Genomic DNA, 17,847 nt, shown 5'->3' with positions numbered 1-17,847 from the left:
CTCTCCAAGAGTTGCTGACACAGCTTCTCCTCACCTTCCCTAAACCAAAGCAGGGAATTACTATGATTTTATAAAGTGGCGTTCTTGCAGACAAGCAGGAAGGCGACTGGAGACGGTCCTGCACATGGTGTCCCCCCCCCTACAAATTGGTATGTCCCGACCCCGCCATCGATCTGGCAGCTGCGTGCGCACCCTTCGGCGGGGCGGGGCCGCCTCGTGCCGCGTTCCCGCGCTGCTGGGTACGCGCCCGCGCGCCTAGCCCTGGGCGGGCAGGCGCGGCTGCGGGGGCGCGCCCCGTGACTCCGCCCCGCCCCCTCCCCTCAATCCCTGGTACGCGGCTCGGCGCAAGGACTGCGGGGACCCGCGCCCCCGCTCCGCCCCCGCCCGGCGCGTGGAGGCCGCTCGGATCGCTGTCGCCGCTGTAGCCGCCCGCGCGGGATGACCTGGGGCGGCTCTGGGAGCCGGCTGCCGCAAGAGGTGTGGGGGCTTCGCCGGCCCGCCGAGAGGTGCGGGGTGGTCCCGCTGCGGGGTCGGGGGACGGGCGGTTGCGGCGGGCAGCAGGCGGGCCGGGGGCGCGGGGTCCGGGGCTCGGGCGGAGTTCGAGAACGCTGGGCCGCCCCTCGGTGGAGGGCGGGGTGTCAGTGACAGGGACGTGCCGGGCAGGTGGGACGAGCCTGGCTGAGAACTAGGGCGCCCGCACGTCCCCAGGGAGCGGGGTCCCCGCCCCTCAGCTTCCACCAGCAGGGCGCCTGCGGGACGGTGATTTATGTGGGGTGAGCAGGAGAAACGTCCTGCACAATGTATCCTTTTCTCCCGTCACAGTCGCCCTGACTTCCCAGCCCCAGGGAGTTCATTTTCCTTCTCCGTAAGCTTTCTGTGGGTTGCATTATCATTTCTGAATACATTGCAACTCGCTATTTATTTCAGCCTGCGCTTCCAGACCTTTGTTGCTTTCTGTCCACATCTAGGAATTGAAGTCATAAATCACAGAGGAGGGTAGAGGGACTCTGTCTTCCCTTCATTGTTCCTTCTAATCCCACCAAGTCAGGTGGAAGTCTCTCCAAAAGCAGCCCTTCTCCTGAATGCTTGTCTTTCCTGGCCGGGACCACAGAGGGTGGCAGGTGCTTTCCAGCCGATCTCTAGAATTCAGAAAACCTCATTAACAGAAATGCAGCCTCTGTGCCCTAAGTCAGACACCTTAAGAAACAGAAGATTGGACTGAAAGGTAACATGAGATTTATTCTCAGTCCAATGGCCAGTAAAGATGAAAGAGGCCAATTCTGATTGCATGCTTCACTGATAACCATAACCCTCAGCATCTCACTAACCATAACCCTTAGCCTCTCAGCTGACACTTGGCGTTGCCTAATGGACAATGTCTGGGAGGAAGAGGTGGGAGAGGGCAGGAAATGAAATGGGTTTGTTCTTAGTATAATTCTAAACATTTTATTACATTTTAGAGCTTATTTTTTGAGTAGTCTATTTTAGCTGAGATTGGGTGGGTGGTAGTTCAAGTCTTAGGACAAGATGAAAGGAACTTCAAATTTTTCTGTAAACTTTAAATTAGTGCTTAACTAGAAAGCATTCTTAGGAACCCAGAGAGGCACCAAATACTATAGTTTCTGTTATGCACATGTTGAAATAAACTGCCTCAAACTTTAAGTTATACAAGAAGAATGGAGTGAAAACCTGTTTTATTTTGTGAAGACCTGCCCTGAGTGTGTGTTTGGCAGTGTATAGAGCAGAAACGTTTATATTTTTATAAAAAAAAAATCCACCTAGGGATAGAAAGTTTAAAGTAATGAATAAAAAATTTGTTTTTTTTTATAACAATTACATCAGCTATCGTTTTGTTACTAGCATTTTTACTTTGTTCAAGTGTAGGTGAGACAACACATCAGAAGAGTAGATGAGTTGTCCACCAGGTAGTATTTAGATGATCCTACCACTTAATAGCAACTAATTAGATTAGAAGTTTAAAAATGTAGTTTAACTTTCATGTAAAAACTGGGATATAGTATTTGGGAAATCTGTCTTTGTTTAAATAGTGTAGTCAACCAGGAAAATCAGTTACTAGAGGTACTGTGTTGGTGTAGTAACTCACTTGGGATGCTTTGATTGATTGCTATGGGTCTCACCAACCTCCTCTTCTCTGAAAAGTATTTAAACAGCTCTGCTCTCAAGTGGGGAGGTACAAAGAGCCCTTAAGACTTGGAGCACACTAATCTAGCCTGTATAGGTTTGGGTTGAACTTCAGTCCTACTCCTTGCCTTCTTTGTAGGTGATTTGATTTTGCGTGGAAGGAATTAAGCTAACTTTAAGATAGGACCCTCACCCCATCTTCAAGGTATATATATAGATGAAGAAAGCTTTGTGTAGGAATGGGCAGTTCTGTCACACAGCTCTGAAGAGATCAGGTAAAATTTGTTGACTAGTTCTCATGCTTTCCTTTTATTTTTCCACTTTGCCTTTATGCTATCATGACTATCTAGATGATTTCATTTATGGTTTTGTCAAAATAAAAGTTGAAGTAAAAATTTCCTTCTCTAGAAATGTTTCTTTTGCAAACATTTAGACTAAAATTTGGTGATTGTTTCTAAGTAAAATCTTGGGGAAATTATTTCAAGAATTCAGCATTGTTCTAGTGAAATCAGGCTGGGAATAGGAAATTACAAAACTAATTAAAAATTTATTATTTATAATAATTACATTAGCTCTCCTTGTTATTAGCATTTGTACTCTGTAGAAGTGTAGGTGAGACAACACATCAGAAGAGTAGATGAGTTGTCTACCAGGTAGTATTTAGATAGATGATCTTACTACTTAATAGCAACTAATTAGATTTGAAAGGGAACTTGAAGTCTGATTGCTAAATAGATTGTTTTGAAGGACCTGATTTACAGCTTTGATTGGTGGTTTTTCCCAAGAAATTTTGTGAACTTGGATTGAATTAGAGGATGTTTTCATTTAAATTTATATTGTGTGTAAACATTTCATTTATTTATAAACATTTCATTTATAAATTTTTGTATATGTGGTACTAATTTGCTTTCAAGAGAATAGGGAGGAGGGCTTTACTTGATTCTTTTCAATTAAAATTAAGTGTATGGAATGTACTTAATGTCTCTAAAAATATTGGATTACAATTAAATGAAAAACTGGTTTGTTGGTTTTTTTTTTTTTTAATCCTTCAAGTTTTCCCTCATTGTTTGTACTCTTTCCCCATTGTCAGGCTTAAAACATACAGTATCATTGTCATCTGTCCCCTGAATAATGGTCCTGAGGTGATATTATTAATGTGGCTTTTTAAAATCAAACTAATTATACTTGCCTAAAAGAGCCACATGTGTGTGATTCTAGCTGCCTGGTGCCTTTTGAGAGCCCTGGAGACAAGCGAGTGAATAGAGCTGAAAATTCATTCTGTATTTGATTAAATGGAACAGACTCGCTGCTCCTTACCCCAGCAGGGGCTGTGAGATCTCTTGATCCCCGAAGCGGCTCCAAGACCCTGGGAATTCCATTAGCGAGCACCTGAGGAATTTCTGCCCTGCAGTGCCTTTTTTGTATGTGTGTATGTGTGTGTGTGCAAGAGGGAGTGGATCAGAATGAGGGGGGAGTGAAGCGAGGGGGGCAGAGAGAGACTGCATTAGAAGTCTCCATATGTTAGCAGATCTAAAATCAAGGCATGACTTAACAGCTTATCTCATAAGAGAAGAGCCCAACCCAAAAGCAGATTGCTGGTCGCGACTTTTCCTACAGCAGGACTGTAGTGGTGTGTTTTTAGCACTGAAGTGAACACCACGGTTAAGTACAGAAAGTCACTTCTCTGCTTTCCTTCTGAAGCACAGGCATATACATGTTATAGATTTGGTAAGTTTTCTCTGAATGATCTGTTGATAAATACGTAAAATTTGTGTTACAGTTTCATTTTGCCTGTAAGGGCAGATGTATTGTTTCCATAACTTTTTAAACAGAGCTAAATCTGACTTTAATGCGAAGCAAATCGTTTTGCAGAGGTGAAATGCTTGTTTGAATAGGCATATTTTAGTTTGCTTTTTTGTTTTTATATGATTTTATTGTGTTTTTGTTATATTACAGAATTTAAATTCATTTGGGGTGTGTTCTCTTCTATCGTCTTTTTAAGAATTCTGATTTTTACTATTTTAAAAGGAATTGCAGATTTGCTAGCAGCCACAAGTAAATGAAAATATAACTACTAAAAATACTCTAAACATTTTGGAGCAAAGTTTTTTAGTGCTATTAATTTATCTTCTTCCCTCTGCCCCTGCTCCCCCTAATGCAAATAATTTCTGGATCCATTTTTCAAAATGTTAGCCTCGTTTGTTTATTATTGTGTCCTTTTCAAGGAAGAGCAGTTCTGAATCTTGGATGGTGTAGTTAATTGATTTTCATTTTTTGAGAAGAGGTAAACATGAATCTGAAGTCCAGTGCTTGTAGATTTCAAGTAATGCAGAAGACTTCAGTAGCTTATTTGATGGTTAATTTGACATTTTGTTCCTGATTAAAATCATGTTGTATATCATATGTAGTCCTAACAGATTTTCCTTACAATACAGTGTTTAGAATATAAAGAAGTCTTTTAGACAATATGTTTAATTTCTTTTCCACTTAATCCTGGGCATGCCTTCTACTAGTGTCGCCAAATTGAAAGGACTGTTGAATGAATGGGAGTGAACATTAAAGTTAGCATTGTGCCTATCTTGGTTGATAGTCGTTCATTTGCTCTTATGTGTGATGCATTTTGATGGTCACAGATAATAAAACAAACTACCCCAATGAACATTTTTTTTTCTACATAGCAGTTGGAATGTGAGCAGGGACTTCAATTCTTGAGAGCCAGTGATGTGTGTATCTTTAATCAGAATTAAGGAACTTTGAACTTGCTTACTACACCTTACTTGAGTGAAAAAAATACAGGTTGTATTATTGAACTGAGATTATACATTATGCTCATTTTGTAGCTTGGAACTGTGTGTTTGATCTTATTTTTATATTAGCCTCATACAAACAATTAAGAAGTTGACATTTAGCTTGCTCCTCTGCTATGCTTGTTACAGACTGGCTCACCTCTTTATTCGTGAGCTTGCATAGTGATCTTGACCTAAGCCTTGGTTTTCTGCTCTACAAAACAGGGATAATAACAATAGTATCTCTTTCACCGTTGTGGAGATTACAAGAGATAATGGAAGTAAAGCACTTGGCATATTGTAAAACCTCTGTGAATGTTAACTGCTGTATATTTAGTGATTTCTCCTGTATTATATTAGTCTATTACTTTGATCCAGAAGTGATTTTTCTGAGGTCCTAAGTAAGGAGGAATTCTCAGAAGTTAGTAATAGTGTGGGCACATGTAACTGCCCACACTATTACTAATAGTTTTAGTGTGCTACAGTTATCTTAATTTTGCATTTGAAACTTGAAAGGCACTTGGAAACAATGTGTTACACTTTTTCCAATAGAGGTATAATATGAAAATGTACACAGCCTACATGTAATGTACACTAAGTGAACAGGTAGATGAAGTTTTACAGATACACATACCTGTGGTAACCATTGTAGAACCTGGTGCCCCTTCCTGGACAATTCCACTAACCCCAGCAAGCCACGACCGTTCTGACTATAGATTAGTTTTCATCATAGATTAGTTTTGCATTTCTCGAACTTTATAAAAATGGACTCATACAGTACGTACTCTTTTATATCTGGTTTCTTGCACTGCTCATTATGTCTGAGATTCTTTTGTTATTGTGTATGGTTGTAATACATGTATTTTAAATTATTGTATCATCTTTTGAAATTCTAGTAGTTCATTTTATTGGCACATTGGATACATGGCCATTGGAGGAAAAATAACACTTCTTCCTAAACTATTAGCAAATCATATTCAAGTGGCTAGCTTGGAAAAATAACCGTGACCTTATTGTTATACATAGAAATGGATTGAAGGTAATATAATAACCTACAGTTACGAACCATAAATCAAATTCTTTGATAACTGTGTTTATTTTATTTTTTTGTTATTAGAGGAGAATGGGGGAGCCTCAAAACAGAAAAGGACCATCTAAGTTATCCTATGTCCTTCATTTCTAGGCTTTAATGCTGTAATCAATACTTAGAATTGTACAGAAGTGATCATTACCCCAGCATTAGTATAATATTCTTTTAGAAGAAAATGAAAGCCACAGCATTATTTTGAAAAAAATCACCAAAAATTGAAGAAAATGGGGCTAAAATGTTGTGATACTATGGGAAAAGTTTAAAGAACAGGACTGCTCACTTATATCAGTGATAACCTTAACAGTTGCTGTCAGGTTGTGCCTTTATGTTTAGAATTTCTGTTTGTAGTGTTGGAATTTCCTAATATGCCAAATAAAAGTTATTTCCCAAACAGTGAAACAAGCATACAAGATGATGTTGATGAGTCAGAGTTTTTGTGTCTTTTAAATTTTGGAGGAGTCGTGGTTGAGGTCACTAATATTTCTGTTCTTGGCGATGTTCTGTTTGAGCACAAGCTGCTTCTCTCCCAGGAGACATTGTATTTTCATCAGTTGTGATTTTATTAAATCTATTATTCATAGCTCCTGACACAGGTCATTCTTCACATGCAACCATGTGCAGGGATGGGTTCCCCTGTACTTGAGGGGTAAGTTGTCCCCTTTTCTTCTTACATCAGACCACCAGTGGCCAAGATTTCAATGAGGGTGGGGAGAGTTGGAACAGTGATATATGATGCATCTTTTGTTCCATAGGGGCACTCAAAAGATGCAGATTTTGTTTCAGAAGAAGGAAGAACTGTCTGACAAATAGAGCTGCCTCAGAATAGAAAATACTCTTTTGAAGTGGCTGAGCTCCTTATTACTAGACATGTTCTGCACATGACTGGTAGGGCCTGTGCAATACTAAGACTCTATGAGAAGAGCTTTATGGAGTCTCATAACCACCACATAATATTGGAGGAAGAAAGTGCTTTAGGAAGTTCCAAATAGCCACTGGATAGAAATGTTTTCTGAAACCAACCCCAGTACAAAGTTGAGGACTGCTTCTGCTTGCCAGCTCTTTCACTTGAATGTAACTCTGGTTTTTCACTGATAAGTAAATATCAAAGAATCTTTTTACACTATTCTAAGTATATTGGTCAAAACAGTAATACTTTATTTACAACTGTAGTATTTGACTCTTTCTGTATAGGTACACATCTGAGAATTTATTTGAAGCCATCTGTTGGCCCAGTTATTTATTCACCGTATAGCAAATTATACATTAAGTAAAAATTACTAAATGTACCTCTCGTCTATCTTGTTTCCTCTATCCAGACTTTTCTACACTTCAATTTCAAGAGCTAGAAAGGCCTATATCAGTGATTTATCCAAGCAATGAAACTACAGTGTGTCCGTAAAGTCATGGTGCACTTTTGACCAGTCACAGGAAAGCAACAAAAGACGATAGAAATGTGAAATCTGCACCAAATAAAAGGAAAACCCTCCCAGTTTCTGAAGGATGATGTGGCAGCATGTACGCATGTGCAGATGATGATGTAACACCGTGTATACAGCGGAGCAGCCCATGGCTAGGCCAGTCGAGATGTGGATGATACAGAGGATAGTTCAGTGTGTTCTGTGGCTTGCTAAATTCGAATCCGTGACCAAAGTGCAACGTGAATATCGGCATGTTTATAACGAAGCACCACCACATAGGAATAACATTACTTGGTGAGATAAGCAGTTGAAGGAAACTGGCAGTTTGGTGGAGAAACCCCATTCTGGTAGGCCACCAGTCAGTGACGAGTCTGTAGAGGCTATACGGGATAGCTACCTAAGGAGCCCTAAAAAATCTGTGTGTGAGCCCACATTGAACTGCACTGAATAGGTATGAAACTGGGAGAGTTTTCCTTTTATTTGGTGCAGATTTCACATTTCTATCGTCTTTTGTTGCTTTCCTGTGACTGGTCAAAAGTGCACCATAACTTTACGGACACACTGTATATACTGGGAATGATTGTTATTTAATCTGTGTATACATTTTGTATCTGTCAGTATATGTTAATAGTTTGTTAATAATTGGTATATAGAATGATTGAAAGGAGTACAGAATCCCAAATCACTGAAATATTTTCTCTATTTTATAAAGCCAAAAAATATACTGAGTTGTTACTATTTTATATTTATATATGTACACACATAAAACCCTCTGTACCCTCCTTGTAACCTAGAAGAAAGCTTTCAAAATTTGGGAGAGGGATGAGAGGAGATTCAAAATGTGAGATAAAACAATGGTAACTCCTGCTTTAAACTGCTACTACCTCATCTTCTTGGGTTTTCTTCCAAGTCATCCATTTTTTCTACATTTTGCCAGAGTAACGATCTTCCTAAAAAGCATAAATCTGATCATGTAACTGCTCTTAAACCCAACTTCTCCAAAGGCCCTGAGTTACTCATTAAAGCGCAGGTCTTTGAACGGACATTCAGGGCTCCTTACCTACCTGGTGCTTGTGCCATCATCAGCTACTGTGCATTCCTGCCTTGAATACACCTTGCTTTGTCCCCTGCAGATGAGTATTGTGTCTGTCTGGGCCTTATCTTACTCTTAAGGACAGACATGTGATCTCCCCTATGTGGGATCATCCCTCCTTGCACTGTGCCTGATAAGGTATTAGTGCTGAAGTACTGCTTCTCAAACTTTCAGGGCCTTTAAGTTTCTTGAGAAATGTTAAAATGCAGATGCTGATTTGGTAGATCTAGGGTGAGTTCCAGGATTCTCCCTTTCTAACAAGTTTCTGACAATGTTAATGACTGGGTAGGCCACACTGAGTAGCAAGATGCTGAACCGTCTGCCCTAGACGCCATGGATGATTTCAACAAGCAGTTTTTTTCTTAAAAATCCAGTAAAATCAGTGACTCTCCATGTCAAGTTTAGGTATACCACAGCTTCAAATAATGGATATTAAAGAAAGCTATACATAAAAAAAAGAAAGTTAACTGTTGAGGTTACTAGGCCATCACATTATTACTGATATGCTTGTCTAATATTTCAACAATTTTATATTTTTAAAATGTGTATTTTTGCTCTGGGAAATTTAAATTTTTTTTAGAGTGCTGATGTCATGTTTTGTGTGTTTGTTTTCAAACACTCAGTATTATAGGAGTTCTGGATGTATAGGGACTAAGTACATTTTGGCTTCTGGTTCTTGCCAGGGAAATTTCTGACAGTTACTGGCTTTCTATGATATCAGAGTAAAAGTAATTAGTATTCTCTATTTTACTATAATTTGATATCTGTTCAGTGAGTAGTCGTACACACTGCCTGGTTGGAGGTAAAACTGGCAACAGGGACGAATGTTTAATGGATAAAATACTACTTTTATCAGGCCATAAAATTACTGTAGTGACATCAGAACTTGGTAGCTTCTTTTATTCCAATAAAAAGAAAAATAACAGCATAAGCTAGGGATAAGACATTTTTCTTGCCCGTTTAGTTTGACTTATTTTCCTGGTTTTGGCCTTAGAGTGGGTGTATAACAAAATAACAACACGGAAGCGAGTGAACAGTTTCAGCTGGAGTAGGCGACTGTTTATGACATCCCTCTGTTTTAGTAATTTAAACTGTTCCTCTCAGATCGTTGGCTCTGAGAGTATAAGAGTAAAGATGAAGAACCCTTATCTGTAAAACAGAGTTAAACTTCATTATTTGGCTTGGTATTACATAGCTTGCAATATATTGAAAAAGTTTGATGATCGGCTTATAAGATGGCATGGAGGGTGAATGTCTGAATGCAATTATGAATGTGACAGTACAGTTTTGTAGGAAAAGTGCTATTTATTCCTCTTTACAAACACTGGTAAAATAACATTGTATTACCAATCAAATCTCTATTCACTGTTGCTTTGAAATTAGATTTTTAGATGTTAGCATGACTAAATAACTCATATACCAGGATTTCATTTTGGTGCCCACACATCTGAGCAGTAGTTCCAGCAGATTCTGGGACTACTGAATACTGAGAAGGTATTTTTATACTTCTTAACAGATTACTAAACTTCTGAGTAGCACCACACACTGAATTCTTACTATCATGTTGTGTACTGCAATCACCTTCTTAAGCACGGTCATTTGATTGTTTCTTCCATTAAGTCTTGGGTGTTCATCCAAAATGAAATGGCAAGTTTTGTTCTTCAGTAAGAAGAATTATTTTAAATCTAATTCTAAATATATATTTCTGCTTAAGAACATATTTTCAAGTCATAATCTGATTAGAAAGTTCTGATCTCTTAACTGATTTTTTTATTTCCTACTTATTGAAAATTGGGCATACTTATTTTTTATGGTTGAGTCCTTTCTGAGGTTACAACAAAAACAGATCAAACTTTATCCTGAGTATCTGATTCCAAGCTCTGGTCATCATGTTTTAAATTATTTTGTATTTTAGTTGGATCTGTCTTTTAAAAGAAATTGTAGTACTCATATTTTGATTGTAGATCTTGTATAGGTCTTTCATACAGTTTTCACCATGCATTTTAAAGTTGTTTTATTCCATGGTGAACTGAGGCTGATTTTGAGTGACTATAAGATGGATTGCTGCCGCCTGACCTGTGGTGGCGCAGTGGATAAAGCGTCTACCTGGAAATGCTGAGGTTGCCGGTTCGAAACCCTGGGCTTGCCTGGTCAAGGCACATATGGAAGTTGATGCTTCCAGCTCCTACCCCCTTCTCTCTCTCTGTCTCTCTCTCCTCTGTCTCTCTCATCTCTAAAATGAATAAATAAAATCTTTAAAAAAAAAAAAAAAAAAAAGATGGATTGCTGCCTGAGCAGGTGGTAGTGCAGTGGATAGAGCATCAGACTGGGATGCAGAGGACCCAGGTTTGAAACCCTGAGGTCCCTGGCTTGAGCATGGGCTCACCAGCTTGAGTGCGGGGTCGCTGGCTTGAGTGTGGGGTCATAGACATGACCCCATGGTTTCTAGCTTGAGCCCAAAGGTCGCTGGCTTGACAACCAAGGTTACTGGCTTGAGCTCAAGGTTGCTAGCTTAAGCCTAGGGTTGCTGGCTTGAGCAAGGGGTCACTTGCTCTGCTGTAGCCCCCGGTCAAGGCACATATGAGAAAGCAATCAACAACTAAGGTGCCTCAACAAAGAAATGCTTCTCATCTCTCGCCCTTTCTGTCTGTCTCTATCTGTCCCTTTCTCTGTCTCTCTCTGTCTCTGTCACAAAAAGAAAAATAAAGAATTGCTAACTGTGGTCTCCTATTAGGCTAGCAAACACACTTTTCATTATTTGTTATTTCTTTTGTATTTCAGGATGCATTTTAAAAGAGCTGTCGTCGTAGTGGTTAGAGTAATTTCACAGTTATGACAGCAGCCACAGTGGGGTTTTTAATCATACAGTATAGCTTATACAGAGATTTGATATCAGTGTTTTGTGGCATCAAATAAATTTTAGCTCAGGGATTTGACTACATATGATACATCTAACTGCTGTTAGCAGGAGTCTTGTAGCTAACTCCCAGAGTGGGTTTCTAAATATGGACCTTGTAAATCCAGGCTTTGTCGCACCCCACGTGAAAACAACGGTAGACATTTTAAAGAAAAACTGCCAGTGTTTTACTTTGGGATTTCTCTTCCAGCTAGGTAGATTAGGGAAAAGGTAAGGAAATGATTAGCTCTGTAGAACAAAGACTTTAATATTTGATTAGATTTGTGTATTCTTACCTAGTTAGACATAGGTATAGAATACTTACTTAGCTGTGGTTGCAGCTCTCAGCTGATTATGCAATCAAGTTTACAGGCACTACATATCAAACTCCTGAGACCTTCGGCAACCAAGAATGAGAACCTGAGTCTTGAATTTTTTTGTTTCTGCATTTAAGGATTTTTTTCCCTTTTTGTGTTGAAATGTGAGTTTTCAGGAAAAATAGTCTTTCATGTGACATTTAGTGGGCAAAGTCCCCATTTACTTGTAAGAGTTCTTTCTAATTCACTGGGAAGTACTAGTGTCTTTTGTGTCTGATACCAGTACCTGAAGTGACTGTACTGCTGGTATCCTTGGGCAATTTATTAAATACTGCGGTGAGAAGGGAGTGAAATACTTACTGTTTTTGCAGAGCAGGGCTCATGTCTGTTTGGGTGCCTTTCAGATTTACAGGATGGTACCTGCAGAGGGTTGGGAAAGGAGTGCCCTGTCCCGGTCCTTGGATAGGCATGGAGGAGCCGTGACACTCCCTGTGCTCACTTAGTCCTTACTGAGGAGTGCCTGTGGGTTTCATTACATCTCCTGTCTCGTGCTTCTTTTATTCCATATACAGAATAATTTTCTCCTCTGTTTCTGATGGTGATCATTTTTATTACCCTCCCTCCCTCCCTCCTTCTCTTCCTCCCCTCTCTCCTCCCTCCCTCCCTCCCTCCCTCCCTCCCTCCCTTCTTTCCTCCCCTCCCCTCCCCACCTCTCTCTTTCTGAGGAGGAGGGGAGATAGATTCCTGCATGTGCCCTGGCTGGGATCTACCTGGCAACCAAACCTCTTTCTGAGGCCAACACTCAAATCAACCAAGCTATCCTCAGCGCCTGAGGCTTATGCTCAGACCAACCAAGCTATCCTCAGCTTCAGGGGCCCATGTTCCAGTCAAGCCACTGGCTGTAAGAGGGGAAGAGAGAGAGAAGGGGGAGAAGGAGAGGAAGAGATAAAGAAGGGGGAGAAGGAGGGGAAGAGAAGCTAATGGTTGCTTCTCACGTGTGCTCTGACCAGAGATCGAACTGGATGTCTGCACGCTGGGCCAATGCTCGATCCACTGAGCAAACTGGCCAGGGCCATGATCATTTTTATTAAATAGCTTTTATAGAGCTTGTGTACCTTGCAGTTTGTTTTACAGGGATTTTTTTTCTTTTTTTCCCTTTTGGTATTTACCATAAATGTATGAGATAGTAAAACTACCATGAAAATGGAAATCGTGAAGGTGATAAGTGATTGAGCATTAGTACGAGTTTTAATGCAGTTTAAAGTTAGGTAATGTTTAAAATCTCTTTAGGATTGGAAAAGGAGGCTATTTGAAACTGTAGTCTTTTAAAACCTAATTTCGGCTATAATGCACGTTTGTGCTTAGAAATAGAATAAGATAGTTAAATTGTAAGGTTTTTTTGTCTTTGACATTTGTAAACTACAGCTTCATTCTAGATTCCCTTGACCTAATGGAAGATACTGAAGTGAATTTTGCCTAAGTCACGATTGACCCCCTAGTTGTCTTGTATTTTAAAGCTCTTTCCTCTAAAGAGGTCATTTCATATTTTTCCTGGCCACAGGAATCTTTGCTTTATAACATATTTCTTTGCAGCAGGTACTTGGATGTCTCCAAATTCTTTTTTTTTTTTTTTTTTTTTTTTTTTTTTTTCATTTTTCTGAAGCTGGAAACAGGGAGAGACAGTCAGACAGACTCCCGCATGCGCCCGACCGGGATCCACCCGGCACGCCCACCAGGGGCGGTGCTCTGCCCCCCAGGGGGCGGTGCTCTGCCCATCCTGGGCGTCGCCATGTTGCGACGAGAGCCACTTTAGCGCCTGAGGCAGAGGCCACAGAGCCATGCCCAGCGCCCGGGCCATCTTTTGCTCCAATGGAGCCTTGGCTGCGGGAGGGGAAGAGAGAGACAGAGAGGAAAGCGCGGCGGAGGGGTGGAGAAGCAAATGGGCGCTTCTCCTATGTGCCCTGGCCGGGAATCGAACCCCGGGTCCTCCGCACGCTAGGCCGACGCTCTACCGCTGAGCCAACCGGCCAGGGCCGGTCTCCAAATTCTTTAACAGAATATTCTAGCTGAAAATGAAGTCTGATATCCCTTTCCAGTTATATGTAAAGTAAGAAAAATAGCAAAGGTGGCTTTTAAAAAGAAATCTCATTTTACATTTGTGTCTGAATATAAAATCTAAATTGATATACTTTTTGCCTTAACAGTTGTTCCATAATACGTCTGTATCCGAAACATGACAGATGATGTCAAAACATAATCTATTTTTTTATTTTTGGAAGTGTTAGAAAATGAATACAGTTTTGCAATTTTAAGTGGTTCTTTTATTGTTTCTTTTGTCAATTGTTAGCTATTTCTCTTATTTTATATCACTTCATAATGTTGGATAAAACAAAACAAATGCCAATTTTAAAGCATTTAATGATAACTAATTTGTTATTTCAGTGTAGATTAATACAGTTGTTAATTGTTTAATGAAATGGTTTAAAAATGGTTTCATGGCCATTTTGGTGGCCAGATTGAGAAGGAAGGAAAGAAAAATAGATATTTTTAAAAGGCAAGTTTTGATCCTCTGCTTTTGTTGGAGTGAAGACTGAGCTGTAATAGCAACAGAGCCCAGCGCCCAGTAAGAGGTGTGAGGCTGTTTATTTTCACTCCAGAGATGTATATACGACAGAAGGAAAACTCTGGCCTTGCTAAACCTAAGCAAATCATTACTTATCTACGATCTGGCAGGCAATTTGATTAAGGTTGACAGAGCTCGTATAATATCAGAACCAGGCCCTCTTCATGATTGATGAGCCTTGTCTGTAAGTTTTTTTTTTTTTTATTTGAAAGCAGAAAAAGTGAACAAGAATGAATACTTGTTCAGATCTCTAATTGCCAAGTATAAACCAAGTCTGTAATAGTTTATCTATAGTGATTACAATGTATTAATTTGTATATTGTTCTTTAGGTTACAATTAAATGGCTTGAGAATAATAGTTCTATGTCAGCAGGTAATTTGGTTTTTATGTGATTAAATTTTTGAAAATTTAGAGATTTGTTTCATATTTTAATATCTTAACTTGGTTTTCTTTGATGTTCTATACTTAGTAACATTTAAAATATAGTAACATTTTTAACCTATAAAGAATTTTCTTCTTCGTTCTCTAATGAAATTGAGTTATTTGGAAGTCCTTGGCTTTTACTTCGTGCTTTCTAACTGTATGAAAATGATATCATTTTCATACCATTGTATGAAATTGTAATAGCATTTCTGGGCCGTTGAATGTTACCACTGACTACTTTACTATATTATTTGTTCCCTATCGTTCTCACAGATTGATACTTTGTATGACTGGAATGTGCCAGATGTTCTTGGCAACATTTTAAATCATAGTGTAAATATAGGGCTGAGTCCAGCTAATGAAGACCATTTCTTTTTTTTTATTATTATTCATATGAGGCTTAGTAGAAATGGGTATAGGACTGGAAGACTACCCTTTCCTCATTTGAAATAGATTTAGCATATGGAATTTCCTGATTGATGAAGTGATTGAATTGAGAATGAATTAGTTTTCTATAAATGGAATTTTGTTAACCTGGGTATTAGATGAAGGTAAGCTCTGGAGTTAGAGTGGCTGAGGTCAAACTCAGACTCCATGCACCTTTTCTGCCTTTTAGTTTCCACATCTGTATGAGGGGGATGGTAACTCATTGGGCTGGTGGATCATCTCATTTGGTCTTGACAAATAGAGTGGCGCTTGGAAGGTGCTTTTTTTTTTTTTTTTTTTTAATAATTTTATTTTTATAGTGGGGCGACATCAATAAATCAGGATACATATATTCAAAGATCAACAAGTCCAGGTTATCTTGTCTTTCAATTAGGAAGGTGCTTCTTGAAGGTGAGCAGTTGCTGTTCATATTGTTGCTGCTCTCTGATGCAGCTGAATTAAGAGACTCTTGAATAAGATGGCTAGGGATTAAACTTTGGAAGAACTATAAATGTGGGAATAAGCCAGAATTGATTTTTTTTTTCTCTCAGGTTGGTTAGGACATGGCTCCTAGCAAAGAGAGATGAGGTTGACTGCTGTATGTAATAGCTAATGGTGAACTTTTGTACGAGTTCTCATCTCCCCAAACAACTAAACACCGTCTTAAACTTGTTTTCCCCAAATTTCAATTTTGTTACTTTGAGATCTTCCTTTTGTCTCCAAACTCAATATAAATATACTTTAGGTTAATATCAGGAAAATAAAACTTAGTTTATAAGAGATGTACTTCCTACCTCTCCTTACGGACATGTTCTTAAAAGCAAGAGATAACTGTTGTTGGAACACTGCTAACTTTATCTGTTGATAACTTCCTACCAAAAGTAAAAGTGTTGTTATCTATGGGAAATCCTAGGGCTTTCTAGAATTTTTATGTGTTTACTTAAATAACCCTGATTCTTGTGTTCATTCTTTCAAATTTCTTACTGTGCGGCAGCGAGGGTGGGGCTTACATATGGTTAGAGCAGATAAACACTTAACTGGGATGGGTAGCATTAAAGACCACTAGGAAAGTCCCATCCCCAAGTTGTTTCAAAAACAAATACAGGCCCTGGCAGGTTGGCTCAGTGGATAGAGTGTTGGCCCGGCATGTGGAAATCCTGGGTTCCATTCCCAGTCAGGGTACACATGAGAAGTGACCATCTGCTTTTCTCCCTCTTTGCTCCATCTTCCCCTCTTGCAACCAGTGGCTCAGTTGGTTCAAGCCCCAACCCCAGTAACTGAGGATAGCTCTGCTGGTCCAACCACTGGCTTCAGATGGGGGTTGCCAGGTGAATCCTAGTTGGGGTGCATAAGGGAGTCTCTTATCTCCCCTTTTCTCACTTAAAAAGAAACAACAAACAAATCCCCTCCCCCAGAAATACAGAGTGGGCAAAAGTAGGTTTACAGGTGTTCGTATGGAAGAAGACATGCAGGTTATGATGATTACAATAGCTTTATTAACTCTGCTTTGCACACCCCTGTAGAACAGATGTGGTATCATCACATGCAAATATCTGACTTGGAGATGGGTTGGTTATGCACACTGCCAGCCCCACGCCTGCCACTTCCCTATTTTGTTTCTAACTGGCCAGAGTAGGAATAAGGCCCCTTTCCAGTGACTCTGGGAGATTGAGAGCAGCGGAGGGGATGCAAAGAGCTGGAGCCAGGAGTTGTGGAACTAGAACATGGCAAGCAATGGTCTATCACCCCCCCCCCCCCCCCCCCGCCAGCTCTCAGCTGACCATTGCCCCGTTGCCTCTTCAACCTTTAGTTTCCTTCTGCTGTTGTCTGCAGTGATAATAATAATGCTTCAGGAAGTAGATGCTTGTCTTTGTTTTCTTGTTTTAAAAGTTTTTTTTTTAAGGTAGGGGCTGAGAATTCCATCCTTTGAGATTGACCTAATTATTGTATTTTTATGACTGCAACCCAGGTTTCAAGACAGTGTGGTAAATTTTGTGGTGATACTGAACATCTCTACAGGAGAAAACATTGTACCACAGCTCTACAAACGCACAGACTTGTAAGATATTGCACGTGGGGCCTATAAAGTAGAGGAGAAAGCTTGGTGGTATTATTGCATTTTTTATAGTGTTCTTATGATAATGTTCTTGGTGGCTGTGGAGTTGGACAGCATTTACAAGATTTGTTTAACCTTTTTGATTTTGGGGAATGTGAATCCTGTATTTGAGACTATAATTCTTGTCCTCCTATCGCCCCAATCCCATTCTCAGCCCAGATTTGCAAATATGCGTGATCGAGGAAATAGTTTTGTTTAATTGACGTGATGTCTTACCTGAGATGATAATGTCTTGTATTTTGCTGAAAGGGAGTTAGCACTCAAACGAATAATGTGTGACTTTTCATTTATGTACAAAATAAACTAGATGCAAACTTCTAATAATAATTTTAGATTGTCAGTGTTGAATTTAATAGTAGGAAGTTACTTTTCCTTATTTTATATTTCTCTTGTCTATTTGATTTGGTTCTTTTGATTTTAAGCATGACTAACATTTTTCCTTTTTAATAATGAACTTGTTTTTAACTATTGGTCCAATATTTTGTGGGCCAATCTCTTTAGATGTACACCCAGATA

General features: G+C 39.6%; 1 protein-coding gene across 8 annotated transcripts in view; it reads left to right on the top strand.

The window, feature by feature from the left end:
• Nucleotides 1–274: 274 nt before the first annotated feature.
• The window catches only part of CDON (cell adhesion associated, oncogene regulated), a 119,900-nt gene continuing 102,327 nt past the window's right edge, over nt 275–17,847 (top strand). For 3 of the 8 annotated variants that reach the window (XM_066365166.1, XM_066365169.1, XM_066365168.1), the window contains exon 1: nt 275–506. The gene's annotated coding sequence lies outside the window, so the exon portion shown is untranslated. Of the gene's footprint in view, nt 507–1,141; nt 1,226–3,802; nt 3,871–17,847 lie in introns of those variants that run through there. The other 5 variants (XM_066365161.1, XM_066365162.1, XM_066365160.1 and 2 more) reach the window with 4 other exon arrangements.

Source organism: Saccopteryx leptura, chromosome 2, assembly GCF_036850995.1.
Source record: "Saccopteryx leptura isolate mSacLep1 chromosome 2, mSacLep1_pri_phased_curated, whole genome shotgun sequence".
Classification (NCBI taxonomy): domain Eukaryota; kingdom Metazoa; phylum Chordata; class Mammalia; order Chiroptera; family Emballonuridae; genus Saccopteryx; species Saccopteryx leptura.
This window is presented reverse-complemented; position numbering and strand designations above follow the sequence as displayed.